Source organism: Callionymus lyra, unplaced genomic scaffold, assembly GCF_982586985.1.
Source record: "Callionymus lyra unplaced genomic scaffold, fCalLyr1.hap1.1 HAP1_SCAFFOLD_138, whole genome shotgun sequence".
NCBI lineage: Eukaryota > Metazoa > Chordata > Actinopteri > Syngnathiformes > Callionymidae > Callionymus > Callionymus lyra.
Genome location: NW_028258612.1, coordinates 1 through 12,500, shown reverse-complemented (window position 1 = coordinate 12,500; position 12,500 = coordinate 1). Strand labels below are relative to the sequence as shown.

Genomic DNA, 12,500 nt, shown 5'->3' with positions numbered 1-12,500 from the left:
ACCAGGGGCCTGGGTGACATCCTCATGCGGGGATGGGGTACCAGGAGGCCGGGGAACATTTTCAACACTTTGGGGCATTTTTAAACACTTTGCTCTTTTTCCCCCTCTCCCAACCAGGGGGCCTGGGGAGCCTCCTCCTGCGGGGATGGGGAACCAGGGGCCTGGGGAACATTTTCAACACTTTGGGGCATTTTTAAACACTTTGCTCTTTTTCCCCCTCTCCCAACCAGGGGGCCTGGGGAGCCTCCTCCTGCGGGGATGGGGAACCAGGGGCCTGGGGAACATTTTCAACACTTTGGGGCATTTTTAAACACTTTGCTCTTTTTCCCCCTCTCCCAACCAGGGGGCCTGGGGAGCCTCCTCCTGCGGGGATGGGGAACCAGGGGCCTGGGGAACATTTTCAACACTTTGGGGCATTTTTAAACACTTTGCTCTTTTTCCCCCTTTCCCAACCAGGGGGCCTGGGGAGCCTCCTCCTGCGGGGATGGGGAACCAGGGGCCTGGGGAACATTTTCAACACTTTGGGGCATTTTTAAACACTTTGCTCTTTTTCCCCCTCTCCCAACCAGGGGGCCTGGGGAGCCTCCTCCTGCGGGGATGGGGAACCAGGGGCCTGGGGAACATTTTCAACACTTTGGGGCATTTTTAAACACTTTGCTCTTTTTCCCCCTCTCCCAACCAGGGGGCCTGGGGAGCCTCCTCCTGCGGGGATGGGGAACCAGGGGCCTGGGGAACATTTTCAACACTTTGGGGCATTTTTAAACACTTTGCTCTTTTTCCCCCTCTCCCAACCAGGGGGCCTGGGGAGCCTCCTCCTGCGGGGATGGGGAACCAGGGGCCTGGGGAACATTTTCAACACTTTGGGGCATTTTTAAACACTTTGCTCTTTTTCCCCCTCTCCCAACCAGGGGGCCTGGGGAGCCTCCTCCTGCGGGCATGGAGAACCAGGGGCCTGGGGAGCCTCCTCCTGCGGGGATGGAGAACCAGGGGGCCTGGGGAGCCTCCTCCTGCGGGGATGGAGAACCAGGGGGCCTGGGGAGCCTCCTCCTGCGGGGATGGGGAACCAGGGGGCCTGGGGAGCCTCCTCCTGCGGGCATGGAGAACCAGGGGGCCTGGGGAGCCTCCTCCTGCGGGGATGGGGAACCAGGGGGCCTGGGGAGCCTCCTCCTGCGGGGATGGAGAACCAGGGGGCCTGGGGAGCCTCCTCCTGCGGGGATGGAGAACCAGGGGGCCTGGGGAGCCTCCTCCTGCGGGGATGGGGAACCAGGGGCCTGGGGAGCCTCCTCCTGCGGGGATGGAGAACCAAGGGGCCTGGGGAGCCTCCTCCTGCGGGGATGGAGAACCAGGGGGCCTGGGGAGCCTCCTCCTGCGGGGATGGAGAACCAGGGGGCCTGGGGAGCCTCCTCCTGCGGGGATGGAGAACCAGGGGGCCTGGGGAGCCTCCTACTGCGGGGATGGAGAACCAGGGGCCTGGGGAGCCTCCTCCTGCGGGGATGGAGAACCAGGGGGCCTGGGGAGCCTCCTCCTGCGGGCATGGAGAACCAGGGGGCCTGGGGAGCCTCCTCCTGCGGGGATGGGGAACCAGGGGGCCTGGGGAGCCTCCTCCTGCGGGGATGGAGAACCAGGGGGCCTGGGGAGCCTCCTCCTGCGGGGATGGGGAACCAGGGGCCTGGGGAGCCTCCTCCTGCGGGGATGGAGAACCAAGGGGCCTGGGGAGCCTCCTCCTGCGGGGATGGAGAACCAGGGGGCCTGGGGAGCCTCCTCCTGCGGGGATGGAGAACCAGGGGGCCTGGGGAGCCTCCTCCTGCGGGGATGGAGAACCAGGGGGCCTGGGGAGCCTCCTACTGCGGGGATGGAGAACCAGGGGCCTGGGGAGCCTCCTCCTGCGGGGATGGAGAACCAGGGGGCCTGGGGAGCCTCCTCCTGCGGGCATGGAGAACCAGGGGGCCTGGGGAGCCTCCTCCTGCGGGGATGGGGAACCAGGGGGCCTGGGGAGCCTCCTCCTGCGGGGATGGAGAACCAGGGGGCCTGGGGAGCCTCCTCCTGCGGGCATGGAGAACCAGGGGGCCTGGGGAGCCTCCTCCTGCGGGGATGGAGAACCAGGGCGCCTGGGGAGCCTCCTCCTGCGGGGATGGAGAACCAGGGGCCTGGGGAGCCTCCTCCTGCGGGGATGGAGAACCAAGGGGCCTGGGGAGCCTCCTCCTGCGGGCATGGAGAACATGGGGGCCTGGGGAGCCTCCTCCTGCGGGGATGGAGAACCAGGGGGCCTGGGGAGCCTCCTCCTGCGGGGATGGGGAACCAGGGGGCCTGGGGAGCCTCCTCCTGCGGTGATGGGGAACCATGGGGCCTGGGGAGCCTCCTCCTGCGGGGATGGAGAACCAGGGGGCCTGGGGAGCCTCCTCCTGCGGGGATGGAGAACCAGGGCGCCTGGGGAGCCTCCTCCTGCGGGGATGGAGAACCAGGGGCCTGGGGAGCCTCCTCCTGCGGGGATGGAGAACCAAGGGGCCTGGGGAGCCTCCTCCTGCGGGCATGGAGAACATGGGGGCCTGGGGAGCCTCCTCCTGCGGGCATGGAGAACCAGGGGGCCTGGGGAGCCTCCTCCTGCGGGGATGGAGAACCAGGGGGCCTGGGGAGCCTCCTCCTGCGGTCATGGGGAACCAGGGGCCTGGGGAGCCTCCTCCTGCGGGCATGGAGAACCAGGGGGCCTGGGGAGCCTCCTCCTGCGGGGATGGGGAACCAGGGGGCCTGGGGAGCCTCCTCCTGCACCAGGGGGCCTGGGGAGCCTCCTCCTGCGGGGATGGGGAACCAGGGGGCCTGGGGAGCCTCCTCCTGCGGTGATGGGGAACCATGGGGCCTGGGGAGCCTCCTCCTGCGGGGATGGGGAACCAGGGGGCCTGGGGAGCCTCCTCCTGCGGGGATGGGGAACCAGGGGCCTGGGGAGCCTCCTCCTGCGGTGATGGGGAACCATGGGGCCTGGGGAGCCTCCTCCTGCGGGGATGGGGAACCAGGGGGCCTGGGGAGCCTCCTCCTGCGGGGATGGGGAACCAGGGGCCTGGGGAGCCTCCTCCTGCACCAGGGGGCCTGGGGAGCCTCCTCCTGCGGGGATGGGGAACCAGGGGGCCTGGGGAGCCTCCTCCTGCGGGGATGGGGAACCAGGGGCCTGGGGAACATTTTCAACACTTTGGGGCATTTCACAAGCGCTTCCCTCGCTTACGGCCACACCACCCTGAATGAGCCCGATCTCGTCTGATCTCGGAAGCCAAGCAGGGTCGGGCCCAGTTAGTACTTGGATGGGAGACCGCCTGGGAATACTGGGTGCTGTAAGCATTTTTTTTTGCCATTATTTGTGGGTAGAAAAGTGAGAAAAGTGACCTAAAATAGAACCGGGACTAGGCGGCAGTTCCCCCCACCAGGCGGCGGCATTTGGGGCATTATTTGTGGGTAAGAAAGTGAGAAAAGTGACCTAAAATAGAACCGGGACTAGGCGGCAGTTCCCCCCACCAGGCGGCGGCATTTGGGGCATTATTTGTGGGTAGAAAAGTGAGAAAAGTGACCTAAAATAGAACCGGGACTAGGCGGCAGTTCCCCCCACCAGGCGGCGGCATTTGGGGCATTATTTGTGGGTCAGAAAGTGAGAAAAGTGACCTAAAATAGAACCGGGACTAGGCGGCAGTTCCCCCCACCAGGCGGCGGCATTTGGGGCATTATTTGTGGGTAAGAAAGTGAGAAAAGTGACCTAAAATAGAACCGGGACTAGGCGGCAGTTCCCCCCACCAGGCGGCGGCATTTGGGGCATTATTTGTGGGTCAGAAAGTGAGAAAAGTGACCTAAAATAGAACCGGGACTAGGCGGCAGTTCCCCCCCACCAGGCGGCGGCATTTGGGGCATTATTTGTGGGTCAGAAAGTGAGAAAAGTGACCTAAAATAGAACCGGGACTAGGCGGCAGTTCCCCCCACCAGGCGGCGGCATTTGGGGCATTATTTGTGGGTCAGAAAGTGAGAAAAGTGACCTAAAATAGAACCGGGACTAGGCGGCAGTTCCCCCCACCAGGCGGCGGCATTTGGGGCATTATTTGTGGGTAGAAAAGTGAGAAAAGTGACCTAAAATAGAACCGGGACTAGGCGGCAGTTCCCCCCACCAGGCGGCGGCATTTGGGGCATTATTTGTGGGTAGAAAAGTGAGAAAAGTGACCTAAAATAGAACCGGGACTAGGCGGCAGTTCCCCCCACCAGGCGGCGGCATTTGGGGCATTATTTGTGGGTCAGAAAGTGAGAAAAGTGACCTAAAATAGAACCGGGACTAGGCGGCAGTTCCCCCCACCAGGCGGCGGCATTTGGGGCATTATTTGTGGGTAAGAAAGTGAGAAAAGTGACCTAAAATAGAACCGGGACTAGGCGGCAGTTCCCCCCACCAGGCGGCGGCATTTGGGGCATTATTTGTGGGTCAGAAAGTGAGAAAAGTGACCTAAAATAGAACCGGGACTAGGCGGCAGTTCCCCCCCACCAGGCGGCGGCATTTGGGGCATTATTTGTGGGTCAGAAAGTGAGAAAAGTGACCTAAAATAGAACCGGGACTAGGCGGCAGTTCCCCCCACCAGGCGGCGGCATTTGGGGCATTATTTGTGGGTCAGAAAGTGAGAAAAGTGACCTAAAATAGAACCGGGACTAGGCGGCAGTTCCCCCCACCAGGCGGCGGCATTTGGGGCATTATTTGTGGGTAGAAAAGTGAGAAAAGTGACCTAAAATAGAACCGGGACTAGGCGGCAGTTCCCCCCACCAGGCGGCGGCATTTGGGGCATTATTTGTGGGTAGAAAAGTGAGAAAAGTGACCTAAAATAGAACCGGGACTAGGCGGCAGTTCCCCCCACCAGGCGGCGGCATTTGGGGCATTATTTGTGGGTCAGAAAGTGAGAAAAGTGACCTAAAATAGAACCGGGACTAGGCGGCAGTTCCCCCCACCAGGCGGCGGCATTTGGGGCATTATTTGTGGGTAAGAAAGTGAGAAAAGTGACCTAAAATAGAACCGGGACTAGGCGGCAGTTCCCCCCACCAGGCGGCGGCATTTGGGGCATTATTTGTGGGTCAGAAAGTGAGAAAAGTGACCTAAAATAGAACCGGGACTAGGCGGCAGTTCCCCCACCAGATGGCGGCATTTGGGGACCCGTGGTGTGGGTAGAAAACTCACCAAAGTGACTTAAAATAGAACCGGTGCAGGCGGCATGTTCCCCCACCAGATGGCGGCATTTGGGGACCCGTAGTGTGGGTAGAAAACTCACCAAAGTGACTTAAAATAGAACCGGTGCAGGCGGCATGTTCCCCCACCAGATGGCGGCATTTGGGGACCCGTAGTGTGGGTAGAAAACTCACCAAAGTGACTTAAAATAGAACCGGTGCAGGCGGCATGTTCCCCCACCAGATGGCGGCATTTGGGGACCCGTAGTGTGGGTAGAAAACTCACCAAAGTGACTTAAAATAGAACCGGTGCAGGCGGCATGTTCCCCCACCAGATGGCGGCATTTGGGGACCCGTAGTGTGGGTAGAAAACTCACCAAAGTGACTTAAAATAGAACCGGTGCAGGCGGCATGTTCCCCCACCAGATGGCGGCATTTGGGGACCCGTAGTGTGGGTAGAAAACTCACCAAAGTGACTTAAAATAGAACCGGTGCAGGCGGCATGTTCCCCCACCAGATGGCGGCATTTGGGGACCCGTAGTGTGGGTAGAAAACTCACCAAAGTGACTTAAAATAGAACCGGTGCAGGCGGCATGTTCCCCCACCAGATGGCGGCATTTGGGGACCCGTAGTGTGGGTAGAAAACTCACCAAAGTGACTTAAAATAGAACCGGTGCAGGCGGCATGTTCCCCCACCAGATGGCGGCATTTGGGGAGCCGTAGTGTGGGTAGAAAACTCACCAAAGTGACTTAAAATAGAACCGGTGCAGGCGGCATGTTCCCCCACCAGATGGCGGCATTTGGGGACCCGTAGTGTGGGTAGAAAACTCACCAAAGTGACTTAAAATAGAACCGGTGCAGGCGGCATGTTCCCCCACCAGATGGCGGCATTTGGGGACCTGCAGTGTGGGTAGAAAACTCACCAAAGTGTCCTAAAATAGAACCGGGACCAGGGGGCCTCTTCCCCCACCAGGTGGCGGGCTTGGGGGGCTTGGTTTCCGGGTAGAAAACTCACCAAAGTGTCCTAAAATAGAACCGGGACCAGGGGGCATGTTCCCCCACCAGGCGGCGGGCTTGGGGGGCTTGGTTTGCGGGTAGAAAACTCACCAAAGTGTCCTAAAATAGAACCAGGACCAGGGGGCATGTTCCCCCACCAGGCGGCGGGCTTGGGGGGCTTGGTTTGCGGGTAGAAAACTCACCAAAGTGTCCTAAAATAGAACCGGGACCAGGGGGCCTCTTCCCCCACCAGGCGGCGGGCTTGGGGGGCTTGGTTTGCGGGTAGAAAACTCACCAAAGTGACCTAAAATAGAACCGGGCTAGGCGGCATGTTCCCCCACCAGGCGGCGGGCTTGGGGGGCTTGGTTTGCGGGTAGAAAACTCACCAAAGTGTCCTAAAATAGAACCGGGACCAGGGGGCATGTTCCCCCACCAGGCGGCGGGCTTGGGGGGCTTGGTTTGCGGGTAGAAAACTCACCAAAGTGTCCTAAAATAGAACCGGGACCAGGGGGCCTCTTCCCCCACCAGGCGGCGGGCTTGGGGGGCTTGGTTTGCGGGTAGAAAACTCACCAAAGTGACCTAAAATAGAACCGGGCCAGGCGGCATGCTCCCCCACCAGGCGGCGGGCTTGGGGGGCTTGGTTTGCGGGTAGAAAACTCACCAAAGTATCGGCAAAATAGAACCAGGGAAGGGGGGGATGTCGGTCACAAGGTGCCCGAGTCAGAGAACCAGGAAAACGGACATAAATCCAGAAAACCTCGGTGTCTGACTGCTCCTCAAAAAGTGGTCTTTTTGATGTCACGAGCGCAACCACCTAGAGGTTAATGGGGAGGGATGGTGTGAGCGCAAACGGATTTTTCCTAAGTGTGACTGCTCCTCAAAAAGTGGTCTTTTTGATGTCACGAGCGCAACCACCTAGAGGTTAATGGGGAGGGATGGTGTGAGCGCAAACGGATTTTTCCTAAGTGTGACTGCTCCTCAAAAAGTGGTCTTTTTGATGTCACGAGCGCAACCACCTAGAGGTTAATGGGGAGGGATGGTGTGAGCGCAAACGGATTTTTCCTAAGTGTGACTGCTCCTCAAAAAGTGGTCTTTTTGATGTCACGAGCGCAACCACCTAGAGGTTAATGGGGAGGGAGTGGAAAAAACGACAAAGTGTTGAGCTCCGGACCGGGATGGCGGGCGACTCGAGCGGTCATGCCCGACTTTGAGACACTTTGTCGCGGTCATGCGAGCGACCTCCACTGCTCCCCGGAGGTGCCCCGGACCGGGTTGGCGGGTGACTCGAGCGGTCGTGCCCGACTTTGAGACACTTTGTCGCGGTCATGCGGGCGTCCTCCGCCGGTCCCCGGAGGTGCCCCGGACCGGGTTGGCGGGTGACTCGAGCGGTCATGCCCGACTTTGAGACACTTTGTCGCGGTCATGCGGGCGACCTCCGCCGGTCCCTGGAGGTGCCCCGGACCGGGTTGGCGGGTGACTCGAGCGGTCGTGCCCGACTTTGAGACACTTTGTCGCGGTCATGCGGGCGTCCTCCGCCGGTCCCTGGAGGTGCCCCGGACCGGGTTGGCGGGTGACTCGAGCGGTCGTGCCCGACTTTGAGACACTTTGTCGCGGTCATGCGGGCGTCCTCCGCCGGTCCCCGGAGGTGCCCCGGACCGGGTTGGCGGGTGACTCGAGCGGTCATGCCCGACTTTGAGACACTTTGTCGCGGTCATGCGGGCCTCCTCCGCCGGTCCCTGGAGGTGCCCCGGACCGGGTTGGCGGGTGACTCGAACGGTCATGCCCGACTTTGAGACACTTTGTCGCGGTCATGCGGGCGTCCTCCGCCGGTCCCTGGAGGTGCCCCGGACCGGGTTGGCGGGTGACTCGAGCGGTCGTGCCCGACTTTGAGACACTTTGTCGCGGTCATGCGGGCATCCTCCGCCGGTCCCTGGAGGTGCCCCGGACCGGGTTGGCGGGTGACTCGAGCGGTCGTGCCCGACTTTGAGACACTTTGCCGCGGTCATGCGGGCGACCTCCGCCGGTCCCCGGAGGTTCCCCGGACCGGGTTGGCGGGTGACTCGAACGGTCGTGCCCGACTTTGAGACACTTTGTCGCGGTCATGCGGGCGTCCTCCGCCGGTCCCTGGAGGTGCCCCGGACCGGGTTGGCGGGTGACTCGAGCGGTCGTGCCCGACTTTGAGACACTTTGTCGCGGTCATGCGGGCGTCCTCCGCCGGTCCCTGGAGGTGCCCCGGACCGGGTTGGCGGGTGACTCGAGCGGTCATGCCCGACTTTGAGACACTTTGTCGCGGTCATGCGGGCGTCCTCCGCCGGTCCCTGGAGGTGCCCCGGACCGGGTTGGCGGGTGACTCGAGCGGTCATGCCCGACTTTGAGACACTTTGTCGCGGTCATGCGGGCGTCCTCCGCCGGTCCCTGGAGGTGCCCCGGACCGGGTTGGCGGGTGACTCGAGCGGTCGTGCCCGACTTTGAGACACTTTGTCGCGGTCATGCGGGCGTCCTCCGCCGGTCCCTGGAGGTGCCCCGGACCGGGTTGGCGGGTGACTCGAGCGGTCGTGCCCGACTTTGAGACACTTTGTCGCGGTCATGCGGGCGTCCTCCGCCGGTCCCTGGAGGTGCCCCGGACCGGGTTGGCGGGTGACTCGAGCGGTCGTGCCCGACTTTGAGACACTTTGCCGCGGTCATGCGGGCGACCTCCGCCGGTCCCTGGAGGTGCCCCGGACCGGGTTGGCGGGTGACTCGAGCGGTCGTGCCCGACTTCGAGACACTTTGCCGCGGTCATGCGGGCGACCTCCGCCGGTCCCTGGATGGCGGGCTCCAGTGAGGTCGGCGGGGGAAGGCTCGGGCTGAGGCCGACTTCGGTGCCTCAAAGTCGGACAAGGTTGGATTGGAAGTCCGCTGTGTTGAGGACCAGTGGCATTCGGCGGTGGAACGCTCAGAACTTGGCCGACATCGGTGCCTCAACGTCGGACAAGGTTGGAGTGGATGACCGCTGATAACTCTGGTTCTTTTGCCAGACGAAAGAAATTTTTCCCGAGTGTGACTGCTCTGAAAAAAGTGGTCTTTTTGATGTCACGAGCGCAACCACCTAGAGGTTAATAGGGAGGCACCATAACAGGAGAGGGAGTGAAAAGGCTCGGACGGTGGCCGAGCCTGGTGCCTCAAAATCGGACAAGGTTGGAGTGGATGACCGCTGAAAACTCTGGTTCTTTTGCCAGACGAAAGAAATTTTTCCCGAGTGTGACTGCTCTGAAAAAAGTGGTCTTTTTGATGTCACGAGCGCAACCACCTAGAGGTTAATAGGGAGGCACCATAACAGGAGAGGGAGTGAAAAGGCTCGGAGGGTGGCCGAGCCTGGTGCCTCAAAATCGGACAAGGTTGGAGTGGATGACCGCTGAAAACTCTGGTTCTTTTGCCAGACGAAAGAAATTTTTCCCGAGTGTGACTGCTCTGAAAAAAGTGGTCTTTTTGATGTCACGAGCGCAACCACCTAGAGGTTAATAGGGAGGCACCATAACAGGAGAGGGAGTGAAAAGGCTCGGACGGTGGCCGAGCCTGGTGCCTCAAAATCGGACAAGGTTGGAGTGGATGACCGCTGAAAACTCTGGTTCTTTTGCCAGACGAAAGAAATTTTTCCCGAGTGTGACTGCTCTGCAAAAAGTGGTCTTTTTGATGTCACGAGCGCAACCACCTAGAGGTTAATAGGGAGGCACCATAACAGGAGAGGGAGTGAAAAGGCTCGGAGGGTGGCCGAGTCTGGTGCCTCAAAGTCGGACAAGGTTGGAGTGGATGACCGCTGAAAACTCTGGTTCTTTTGCCAGACGAAAGAAATTTTTTCCGAGTGTGACTGCTCTGCAAAAAGTGGTCTTTTTGATGTCACGAGCGCAACCACCTAGAGGTTAATAGGGAGGCACCATAACAGGAGAGGGAGTGAAAAGGCTCGGACGGTGGCCGAGCCTGGTGCCTCAAAATCGGACAAGGTTGGAGTGGATGACCGCTGAAAACTCTGGTTCTTTTGCCAGACGAAAGAATTTTTTTCCGAGTGTGACTGCTCCTCAAAAAGTGGTCTTTTTGATGTCACGAGCGCAACCACCTAGAGGTTAATAGGGAGGCACCATAACAGGAGAGGGAGTGAAAAGGCTCGGAGGGTGGCCGAGCCTGGTGCCTCAAAATCGGACAAGGTTGGAGTGGATGACCGCTGAACACTCTGGTTCTTTTGCCAGACGAAAGAAATTTTTTCCGAGTGTGACTGCTCTGCAAAAAGTGGTCTTTTTGATGTCACGAGCGCAACCACCTAGAGGTTAATAGGGAGGCACCATAACAGGAGAGGGAGTGAAAAGGCTCGGAGGGTGGCCGAGCCTGGTGCCTCAAAATCGGACAAGGTTGGAGTGGATGACCGCTGAAAACTCTGGTTCTTTTGCCTGACGAAAGAAATTTTTTCCGAGTGTGACTGCTCTGCAAAAAGTGGTCTTTTTGATGTCACGAGCGCAACCACCTAGAGGTTAATAGGGAGGCACCATAACAGGAGAGGGAGTGAAAAGGCTCGGAGGGTGGCCGAGCCTGGTGCCTCAAAATCGGACAAGGTTGGAGTGGATGACCGCTGAAAACTCTGGTTCTTTTGCCAGACGAAAGAAATTTTTTCCGAGTGTGACTGCTCTGCAAAAAGTGGTCTTTTTGATGTCACGAGCGCAACCACCTAGAGGTTAATAGGGAGGCACCATAACAGGAGAGGGAGTGAAAAGGCTCGGAGGGTGGCCGAGCCTGGTGCCTCAAAATCGGACAAGGTTGGAGTGGATGACCGCTGAAAACTCTGGTTCTTTTGCCAGACGAAAGAAATTTTTTCCGAGTGTGACTGCTCTGCAAAAAGTGGTCTTTTTGATGTCACGAGCGCAACCACCTAGAGGTTAATAGGGAGGCACCATAACAGGAGAGGGAGTGAAAAGGCTCGGAGGGTGGCCGAGCCTGGTGCCTCAAAGTCGGACAAGGTTGGAGTGGATGACCGCTGAGAACTCTGGTTCTTTTGCCTGACGAAAGAAATTTTTTCCGAGTGTGACTGCTCTGCAAAAAGTGGTCTTTTTGATGTCACGAGCGCAACCACCTAGAGGTTAATAGGGAGGCACCATAACAGGAGAGGGAGTGAAAAGGCTCGGAGGGTGGCCGAGCCTGGTGCCTCAAAATCGGACAAGGTTGGAGTGGATGGCCGCGGAGAACTCTGGTTCTTTTGCCTGACGAAAGAAATTTTTTCCGAGTGTGACTGCTCTGCAAAAAGTGGTCTTTTTGATGTCACGAGCGCAACCACCTAGAGGTTAATAGGGAGGCACCATAACAGGAGAGGGAGTGAAAAGGCTCGGAGGGTGGCCGAGCCTGGTGCCTCAAAGTCGGACAAGGTTGGAGTGGATGACCGCTGAGAACTCTGGTTCTTTTGCCTGACGAAAGAAATTTTTTCCGAGTGTGACTGCTCTGCAAAAAGTGGTCTTTTTGATGTCACGAGCGCAACCACCTAGAGGTTAATAGGGAGGCACCATAACAGGAGAGGGAGTGAAAAGGCTCGGAGGGTGGCCGAGCCTGGTGCCTCAAAATCGGACAAGGTTGGAGTGGATGGCCGCGGAGAACTCTGGTTCTTTTGCCTGACGAAAGAAATTTTTTCCGAGTGTGACTGCTCTGCAAAAAGTGGTCTTTTTGATGTCACGAGCGCAACCACCTAGAGGTTAATAGGGAGGCACCATAACAGGAGAGGGAAGGAAAAGGCTCGGAGGGTGGCCGAGCCTGGTGCCTCAAAGTCGGACAAGGTTGGAGTGGATGGCCGCGGAGAACTCTGGTTCTTTTGCCTGACGAAAGAAATTTTTTCCGAGTGTGACTGCTCTGCAAAAAGTGGTCTTTTTGATGTCACGAGCGCAACCACCTAGAGGTTAATAGGGAGGCACCATAACAGGAGAGGGAAGGAAAGGGCTCGGAGGGTGGCCGAGCCTGGTGCCTCAAAGTCGGACAAGGTTGGAGTGGATGGCCGCGGAGAACTCTGGTTCTTTTGCCTGACGAAAGAAATTTTTTCCGAGTGTGACTGCTCCTCAAAAAGTGGTCTTTTTGATGTCACGAGCGCAACCACCTAGAGGTTAATAGGGAGGCACCATAACAGGAGAGGGAAGGAAAAGGCTCGGAGGGTGGCCGAGCCTGGTGCCTCAAAGTCGGACAAGGTTGGAGTGGATGGCCGCGGAGAACTCTGGTTCTTTTGCCTGACGAAAGAAATTTTTTCCGAGTGTGACTGCTCTTCAAAAAGTGGTCTTTTTGATGTCACGAGCGCAACCACCTAGAGGTTAATAGGAGCGAAGGATACT

At 58.9% G+C, this 12,500-nt stretch overlaps 1 non-coding gene across 1 annotated transcript; it reads left to right on the top strand.

Moving 5' to 3' along the window:
- Positions 1 to 3,208: 3,208 nt before the first annotated feature.
- On the top strand, positions 3,209 to 3,327 carry LOC148058139 (5S ribosomal RNA). Its single transcript, XR_015710124.1, has one exon. It is a non-coding gene; the product is annotated as a 5S ribosomal RNA (ribosomal RNA).
- Positions 3,328 to 12,500: the final 9,173 nt, after the last annotated feature.